The 10,393-nt window shown below is 40.5% G+C and overlaps 1 long non-coding RNA gene across 1 annotated transcript; it reads right to left on the bottom strand.

The window, feature by feature from the left end:
* Nucleotides 1-4,819: 4,819 nt before the first annotated feature.
* On the bottom strand, nt 4,820-7,944 carry LOC112258356. The gene is made up of 2 exons (XR_002954734.2): nt 7,248-7,944; nt 4,820-6,683 (listed from the first exon to the last, which is right to left on the bottom strand). It is a non-coding gene; the product is annotated as an uncharacterized LOC112258356 (long non-coding RNA).
* Between the last annotated feature and the right edge of the window lie 2,449 nt (nt 7,945-10,393).

Below are 10,393 nucleotides of genomic sequence, written 5' to 3'. Positions count from 1 at the left end.
CAAGTTATAGGTGTAGGATCTTAATTTGCTCACCCTGTTGTTACAGGACATTTCCTGTACACCAGGAATCGCAAACTTCATACACAGCCATCACCTTGAGACGTCTCAAGACACAGGAAGTGTATTCAAGATTCAAAAACGCTTCTAAAGTTTGTCATTTCCACTTAAACATTTCAGACTTGGTTTGCTCAAACTAAAAATGTCCATTAATTTGAATCCACACAATAATTCACATTTCCTTCTTGTTGCTGCAGGATTATTTTCCTGCTGAGAGAAACAGTTCAAATGAAGATTCTGCATTTGTAGACAGAAAGTAGCTGTGGATGGTAGGCCCATAATACATTATTCTGTGACCGCATCATGGGGAAAAAAATCCTCCCACTGGCAGCATTAAGCAAAAGCCTACATTACTAAATGTCGAGTTTCTGTAATTGTGCTACTGTAACCTGACATGGCCACATATAATTTTTAAAAATTAAATAAAATTGTCTATAGCCTATATGCACTGCACATTTATCCACATGGCCTACGGACTAAAGTGTCAAAGAATGTCATTAAATGCCAATTTTCTATCATTAGATCTGCAACCTGATCTAAAACAGCAACTGGAACATGTCTCTTTGTGAGAGAAAATCATTTCTCTGATTTAGCCTTACTATAGGCGACGTGCCAAGTGAACATGTATGAAATTGTCCTTGAGATCATGCAAGATGGTACAAAAAATATGCATTCAGATAATAGTACAATACCATTAAACTGGTAAATGACTGGTAAATGATCATCAAATTTGTATTGGCAAACAAAGGAGTCTGACTAAGTGTGTGTGTGTGTGTGTGTGTGTGTGTGTGTGTGTGTGTGTGGGTGTGTGTGTCGGGGGGCAGAGTAGTTCGAGGGCAAAGGTGTTTGTGTGCCAGTCCAGAAACATCTCTATAGTTGAAGTCGGAAGTTCACATACACTTAGGTTGGAGTCATTAAAACTTGTTTTTCAACTACAAGTTTCTTGTAAACAAACTATAGTTTTGGGATGTCAGTTAGGACATACACTTTGTGCACAAGTAATTTTCCCAACAATTGTTTACAGACAGATTATTTCACTTATATTTCACAGTATCACAATTCCAGTGGGTCGGAAGTTTACATACACTAAGTTGACTGTGCCTTTAAACAGCTTGGACAATTCCAGAAAATAATGTCATGGCTTTAGAAGCTTCTGATAGGCTAATTGACATCATTTGAGTCAATTGGACGTGTACCTGTGGATGTATTTCAAGGCCTACCTTCAAGCTCGTTGCGTCTTTGCTTGACATCATGGGAAAATCAAAAGAAATCAGTAAAGACCTCAGAAAATAATTGTAGACCTCCACAAGTCTGGTTCATCCTTGAGAGCAATTTCCAAACACCTGAAGGTACCACGTTCATCTGTACAAACAATAGTACGCAAGTATAAACACCATGGGACCCCACAGCCGACACCACTCAGGAAGGAGATCAGTTCTGTCTCCTAGAGATGAACGTACTTTGGTGAGAAAAGTGCAAATCAATCCCAGAACAACAGCAAAGGACCTTGTGAAGATGCTGGAGGAAACAGGTACAACAGTAACTATAGCCATAGTAAAACAAGTCCTATATCGACATAACCTGAACGGTTAGCTGATTGTAGGTTTATATGATTGTAGGCCTAGATGATTGTAGGCCTAGGTGATTGTAGGCCTAGATGATTGTAGGTTTATATGATTGTAGGCCTAGATGATTGTAGGTTTATATGATTGTAGGCCTAGATGATTGTAGGTTTATATGATTGTAGGCCTAGATGATTGTAGGTTTATATGATTGTAGGCCTAGACGATTGTAGGCCTAGATGATTGTAGGTTTATATGATTGTAGGCCTAGATGATTGTAGGTTTATATGATTGTAGGCCTAGATGATTGTAGGTTTATATGATTGTAGGCCTAGCTGATTGTAGGCCTAGATGATTGTAGGCCTAGATGATTGTAGGTTTATATGATTGTAGGCCTAGCTGATTGTAGGCCTAGATGATTGTAGGCCTAGATGATTGTAGGTGTATGTGGAGTTTTATTGAGTCACCTGTTGGATGACTTCCTTCAGTATTCCTTTTGGAACAAAGGGACTCTACTGTTTATTCATTAGATCATTTTCAATCATACAAGTTATTTTGAGATTTATTAGATTGGCCAAGGTATTATTGTCTTAATGAACTTCTTAGGTCTGGGAGGCAGTATCCGGAATTTCCGCCTGTAGCAGCCTATAAGGAAATCAACAACATGCTGTTTATTGCTAAATTCTCTACAATATAACACAGCTAAGGATTACAAAAAGAGAACTAGTAAAATGAAATACAGATCTGTATTTATAGGGAGGGCAGTTTTATTCTGCATAGCCTATCCCATTTCATGACATATCCGTCTAATGCCTGCACACAAAGATATCTAATAAACCGTGAAATATCATGTCAGTTCTTATTTTCAACTTCAATCTGTGAAATGCAAACACCCACATAGGTGTGCAATAACCCCATCCCATTGTCTACCCGTTAGAATTGTGTTCTCGCATGCGATTTGGAGGGAATATGCGTGTAGGTAGATGCGCAAAGCATGAAGATGGCTAAGAGTATGTTGTGAGATTGTTGTGAGATGTTACACGTTGGTAGACCACAACTGAAGACCTGTAATTTTGATAGGATATAAGGGCCATGACAACCCCATTTATTTTATGAAAATAATCTTAACACATGTAGCCAGCAATCATTTTCAACGTATATTCAAATAATTTAAACGTAGGCTACGTCATGATTTATTTTTATTTTTTTAAGATTCTGAGTGTGTCTGATTCATGCGCACGACATGGGCCATTCGCGCCAACCATTTGCAGATTTACACCTAGCCAAACAATTACGCTCTAATTACGCATGTCCTAAAAATAGATCTGTCTCTTCCAGGAAAACTCCTGCGTTGCACGCCCGCCTCCCACAGGCGGGCATACAGCCTTGGCTAGAGAGATATCCCACTGGGCAAAAAATGATTTCATCAACGTTGTTTCCACGTCATTTCAACAAAAAAAAAGTAAACGCAAAAAGACATCGATGTAAAGGAATTTTTGGTATTTTTTTTGGTATTTTTTTCACCCAAACGTTTTACCTAAATCTAATGGCATGGTGACATTTTTTGGTTGACTTAACGTTGAATTCACGTTAGTTGACAACTCAAATAAAAACTAGACTTTGAACAAACGTCTGTGCCCAGTGGGATATTTCGCTTAGTGTAACGAAAATTACGTCAATCTAACAAATTAAATATTTTTCGTTTATTTTCAAATAACATAGAAATAAAACTGAACTGTGTGTGAGGGCTAGGCTGTAGGGCTATATACGTGCATTGAGTGCAGTCCCATCACTTCGTGGATGTTATCGTTTGTCACTTCGCAAGATGGCTAACAAGAGGCCCAATTCTGTGGAATTGTGACTTTATGGGATGCTATATGATTATGTGGTTGGTATGTAGGCATATCTGCAGGCTGTATCAGATATAGGCTACGCGCAAAGTAGCTGATAAGATATTTGTAACTTTGTGGAAGAATTCTTCAGAATACGGTTTAAAATTACCTTTGTGCTTGGGACCATTTCTGTTGGTTAGGTCTGTGAGATGATATGTTGAAAAATACTATTGATTAGCTAATATTGTTTTATTTCTCGGCGCCAAAAAAGTATCTAACCGAAATAGTATCGAGATTTAAATTAGTTTTGGTTCTAAAAGTCAGTAGCCTTATTTTCTATCTGCATCAAAAACAAGCCACAGTTGTTGGGCAGACTACATATTTTGGTCTGAAATTCCATTGGTTGATCGAATGCTCGGTTTGTGCTCAGACGTAACATAGGCTTACGTTTTCTCTCCCTTTTCCTCCTTAGCTTCTTAGATGTTAAATCACCCTTATGAGACTTTGAGATTCTGGACCGGTTGCGACTGACATGTTGGTGTATAACGCGCTCTGTGAACGCTGTAGGGTCCTGTGCTTTATAATGCAAAAATATAACGTATGTGTCTGCTCTCAGTTTCCACTCTCTAAGCGGAGCTGACTTGATATGTCAGGTTTCAGACCCTACATTTGCGTAGCGAGTGACTTGGCACATGTTCTGACCTATAGAGACATTGAATCGATTGTTTCTCCCTCTGAGCAAGTGAGCCCAGTTTGGGAAATGGCAAATGAACGGTTACAGTCTAACAAGTCAACCCATTGTGATATTTAGAGCTTTCAATAGGAAGAAATAAATATTAGAATTTTACGCCTACCTACATGTACAAATGACCTCGACCAACCTGTACACCCGCACATTGACTGTACCGGTACACCATGTACATAGCCTCTTTATTGTTATTTTATTGTGTTACTTTGAATCGAAATTTTGCCATATCATTCCACTGGTTTTAACTCCCAAACACTCCTGGGTGTAAGATATCTTCATGTTGACGTACACCTTGAAGGTCCCTGACAGTTTACATAGTTCAGGAATTGGGGAGACATAAATCACTGTCTAAACATGTGTGTTAGCGGGGAAGCAATTGAGGATTAGAGTATGGCCAACCTGTCCGGAAGTTGTGCATTATGGGTGGAAGCACAGAGGTGTGTGTGGTGCGAAGTAGTGCAGCTACAAGCCTCTCATTGAAACTCTGGAGATGAGGATAAACTAGATGTAGACCTATAGGGGAAGATTATGATGGCATTATATCAGTATTCAACACACTACCCGGCTACCTTCTAATAGTCATTCAAATAAATTCAGAATTATAAGAATACTTATAACTGTTAAGTTTTATGGTTCTTTATTTGTATACCTATGCATTTTGTTCAGTCAAATAAAATCATATGAATCAGCACAATTCCATTTTCTGACATTGAATTCCTCCAACTCATTCAATCAATGATTCCGTTTCACAGGAAGATGAAATGGTAAGGCAAATAGTGTGCTCTTGAACCCTGCAGTTTTTGGTCTTGGCCCGAATCGTTCTCTCCCAATCTAATTCGACCGTCGTTGAGACAAGTTAGTTTTACCCTACTAATGATGAGCAACTGGACAACATTTATTTCAATGTTTATAGAATCCAAGCTTCTGTTCAAATTTCGGTATCGTCCTTGATTTTGGAATAGGCAATATTGTCCTGTGTTTGCCGTTAACTAAAATAATAAATAGTTCCTGAACAGTTTAAAGTCTTTTAAATACAGTGGTAAATAAATAATCACCAAACAGTTATTTTGTAACTGATTTGAGTAATTTCTCAGCTCTGGGCCTAAATGGTACATAGCTGCAGAATAAGGTGGGCGGGCCTACCTGAAGCTATGAGGATGACGAAAGGAAACGGACCAAGTTCTGTTATAAACGTATTGTTTGATGTAATATATGACCACCAATTTAGTAATTTAGGTCATGAAAATAAAAGCCTCCATTTGTTATTGTGATGAACATGCATTCAATGCATCATAGGTATTTCATTTCTTATTACTATTATGATTATTATTATTAAGTTATTTTCATTAGAATTTTATTTTATGATAAAAATAATGGTTAATGACACAATTACCATTCATTTAGGCCTACTGATCATGGTCAATAATATCCTTATTGTAGCCGACTAATTTAAGTTCAAAGTCTAAAAAGGAAAAAAGGACATCCATCTAAATATAGTTAAAGCTCGACTCAAACACGATAGCTTTGAAATATAATATGCCTGATATGTTTTTAATGTTTGATTTATCTCTAATAATCAATCAGTTCTAGAACAAATTTTTAAAAAACAAGTACATTATAACAAGAGTTCACTTGTTATACATACTGTCTCTGCCAGTTCACATTAAGGTCATAAGTAAAACGTACCTTCAAATCGATATTTCAGTCGGACATATGTCCACACTATCTCTGTTTCGAAAAGTGCTGAAAATCTTACCGTTACCCTAAACCGCAGCAAGAAAAGAAAAGCAGTAATGAGTTATTCGAAATGTCACTTGTGGCTCTATCTCTCTCCAGTGCTCGTAAGCATACATAGGATGTTTTTACACTCCACGGACTACATTCTGAAACAATGGAATGGGGGGCATATTCAGTCTAGACACCATTAGGCAGTTCAAATATGTGAGACATAACAATTTCCGAGTTTATTGAATCTCTCCTGGTTTCTTCTTAAAGGGCCAAGAAAGCAAATGCCTCGATTTCCTAATGGGGACACATAAATACAACGTAGGCTATTCAAATCTCATTGATTCCCAGCACAAGTAGAGAGCAATAGGCATTAGGGGTAGTAATAAGACGGTTGGAGAGAGAGGAGAGGAGGCCGCAGTAGTTCTCCGGGGTTGTACTGTCTCTGGTCGTCTCGAACTAACACTTTCACCGCTACTTTCTTTGCTGCAGGCACCGAGGCAATCAAGTCGGCAGCCATTTGATGACGTTTTGTTTTAGATCTACGATTCTGGAACCATATTTTGACCTGCGTCTCTGACAGCTTCAGGGAAGCCGCCAGGTCTGCTCTCTCCGGTCCGGATAGGTATCTTTGGCGATTGAACCTCCGCTCGAGTTCGAACACTTGCGCGTGGGAGAACGCAGCCCTTGAGCGTTTTTTCCTCTGTTTGGGCTGATCCGAACTTTTATCACGACTGGCATCGGCTACGTTGTTGGAATCTGAAAGAAGATAGTGCACAACAAGCTGGAAAATGTATCCAAGGCTGTCTGAAAACGAACCTCACACCTTCATAAACCACACTATCACGGCCATATTAATACGTTAATGACATATATATATATATATATATACATTGCAATAAGGCTTAAAAAATGTGTGTATGCCATGGCATAACATCCCGCTGCCTCGTGCATAAAGGCGTTGCATCTTGCGAGTAGAATAGCATGTTTATCATCACATAGGCTATAGCCACAGAATGATCCCTGCTGAGAAAAAAAATCAGAGTGCAGTATAACTGCAGTTATTCTGCAATTACTGCGTCCAAAATACCACGGTGGACTGCAGTTACTGCACTTTTGCTGCAGTTTCAAAACGGCTATTTTTTGTAAAGGTATTCTTTATTGAACCTTTTTTTAACTAGTCAAGTCAGTTAAGAACAAATTCTTATTTACAATGACGGCCTACCAAGAGGCAAAAGGACTTGGATGTTCCACATAAAGTATTTTTTAGAATACTAGACTATTATCCGGTATCTCACTAAAAATATCAACGCATGAACTTACCTGAAACACTAGGTTCACAGTCTCTAAGACCTTGTGCGTTATCGACAGAAGTGCATTCTGGGGCGTTTCGTCCTGCAAACTTTCTTCCAGAACGTCTGAAACAGGATCCCTGTTTTTCTCTGACTTACAAACGGCCAGGGCCTTGCTGGCATTGTCATCACTGAGACCTGAATCGGAGTCGTAACTTCTCTGATCGCTGACCATGCAAGCCCCCTCGTCACTTCTACACGTTCGGAGGACTTTCCCGCATCCAGTATCCATTTCCCCAAATATTTTCCAACACGCAGTCTTCGAGAAGCAGTCGTCGAAATCTGCCAAGTGTCCACTGTACTCTTTTTTTGTTCAAAATGGCTTGGATAGAGAAAGGCATTAAGGAGTTGCTGTGAAATGGCATTTTCAAAAGCAACGTTTATTTCTTGTAAAAAGTGTAGAAATTAACCAATGGCAATTCTTCGGCATCGTATCCCCCTGAAGCGCTATGACTGTTTTGGTCCTCCCATGTTTGGTATTTCATTGCATTTCCACTGAAAAGGCGATGGAAATACGGCGTTCAGCCTATTCCGGTGCTATGCTTCTGCTCTGTGTAGCTCCTGCATCAGCCGAAGCTTTCTCTCGTTTCCTGCATATCCAACATCACCTGTGACTGACAGTGATCCCACTCCATTTCCTATTGGACAAGAGGAGAGGAAAGTCTTGTGGTGATTGGCCACCATAAATTACGACACGCTCACTGCGTCTGGCAATAAATACCCTTTTGAAGGGTTTAACCCCTCACAAGCCAAACCAATTACCATGAAAAGAAAATGACCCCTTGAAATGAGAGTAGGCCTGCCTATTTTTGTCTTAACCAACGCACAACTGTAGCTACAACTGTAGCCAATCTGACTTATAATAAATTGAACTTCGAGGTTAATACTAATAGTCTACCTTGGTGGCTGATGTTCTTCTCCCTATCCACACATACAGCTGTAGGCCTAAAGTTTGCTCTACTGTAGATACCAACAGTGGCATGTATTCATGGATGCCAAGGGAAACCAGGCTTCCCAAAATATTTGACCAATAAAAATAACAAATAATGTATCTTTTGTCTCTGTGTTTTCATAATTTTCGTCAATTCGCAAGTGGCTGAATCTCATCAGAGAGAACATCCAAGCGAGGGGAAACAGCGCCCCTATGTTTAGCCCATGTGTCTGATGTTGTCTGGAACAAAAGAGTATGACATGTTGCTGCCTTAGCATTTGATTGATTCATGCCAGCAGGCATTTGGCATCCCTTGGACAATTTTTAAAATAATAATTAGCCAATCAGCTTTGAGCTGAGCTCAACTGTCCCGACACAGCAAAATGCCCCCAAGGGAGGCCAGTTTGGATTTGGCTTCACACCAATCAAGTCACATCCTAAGCTAAATGTCATCATTGTCAGACAAATGTTTCTGGTCTGTTTGTGTTGATGTCCTGCAGTAGCCAGCTTGCTAAACTGGCCCTTTCCTAAGCTATGGATGGAGATGTGGTTTTGACTGAATTCTCTGTACACGCCAATGATTATGATGTGATTCTGATCTAACCATAAATTCATACATGATGCCACTGGCCTGAGACGAATGAAGTTCAATATGTAGCCTAGATGTAATGTAAACTCACCCCATTCCGTACAATGTCATTGTTAGCCACTAAAAGCCACTGCTAGCGGCTTTTACCTTCTGCACAGCCAGCCAGTTTTTTTAGCCTGGATAATACTCACCAGTCTAGCTTCCCTGTCCCATCCACCGCTGCCCCCTGGACACTGTGATCACTTGGCTACATAGCTGGTGCCTGCTGGACTGTCCATTAATCACGGTACTCCATTCTGTTTGTTTATGTTTTATCTGTCGGCCCCAGCCGCACTCAGGCTCTCTGTGTAGTTAATCCGACCCTCTCTGCCTAGTCAACGCCATTTTACCTGCTGTTGTTGTGCTAGCTGATTAGCTGTTGTCTCACCTACTGGTTTAGATAGCTCTCCCAATCAACACCTGTGATTCCTGTATGCCTCGCTGTATGTCTCTCTCAAATGTCAATATGCCTTGTAATACTGTTGTTCAGGTTATTTATCATTGTTTTAGTTTACAATGGAGCCCCTAGTTCCACTCTTCATTCCGCTGATACCTCCTTTGTCCCACCTCCCACACATGCAGTGACCTCACCCATTACAACCAGCATGTCCAGAGATACAACCTCTCTTATCATCACCCAGTGCCTGGGCTTACCTCAGCTGTACCCACACCCACACCCCACCATACCCCTGTCTTACTTGTTTTACTCACTGCTTTAGCACACTCTGCTAACCCTGATGTCCTTGCCGTGTCTGAATCCTGGCTCAGGAAGGCCACCAAAAATTCTAAGATTTCCATACCTAACTATAACATTTTCCGTCAAGATAGAACTGCCAAAGGGGAGGAGTTAGCCTGCAAAGTAATGTCATACTTTCCAGGTCCATACCCAAACAGGGTATGGACCTACTAATTTTACTACTAATTTTAAAAATAAGTCTCTCACTGTTGCTGCCTGCTACTGACCCCCCACAGCTCCCAGCTGTGCCCTGGACACCATTTGTGAATTGATTGCCCCCCATCTAGCTTCAGAGTTTGTTCTGTTAGGTGACCTAAACTGGGATATGCTTAACACCCCGGCAGTCCTACAATCTAAGCTAGATGCCCTCAATCTCACACAAATCATCAAGGAACCCAGCAGGTACAACCCTAAATCTGTAAACAAGGGCACCCTCATAGACGTCATCCTGACCAACTGGCCCTCCAAATACACCTCCGCTGTCTTCAACCAGGATCTCAGCGATCACTGCCTCATTGCCTGTATCTGCTACGGATCCGCAGTCAAACGACCATCCCTCATCACTGTCAAACACTCCCTAAAACACTTCTTTGAGCAGGCCTTTCTAATCGACCTGGCCCGGGTATCCTGGAAGGACATTGACCTCATCCCGTCAGTTGAGGATGCCTGGTCATTCTTTAAAAGTAACTTCCTCACCATTTTAGATAAGCATGCTCCATTCAAAAAATGCAGAACTAAGAACAGATATAGCCCTTGGTTCACTCCAGACCTGACAGCACAAAAACATCCTGTGGCGGACTGCAATAGCATCGAATAGTCCCC

This window comes from Oncorhynchus tshawytscha, linkage group LG09 (genome assembly GCF_018296145.1).
Source record: "Oncorhynchus tshawytscha isolate Ot180627B linkage group LG09, Otsh_v2.0, whole genome shotgun sequence".
NCBI lineage: Eukaryota > Metazoa > Chordata > Actinopteri > Salmoniformes > Salmonidae > Oncorhynchus > Oncorhynchus tshawytscha.
This window is presented reverse-complemented; position numbering and strand designations above follow the sequence as displayed.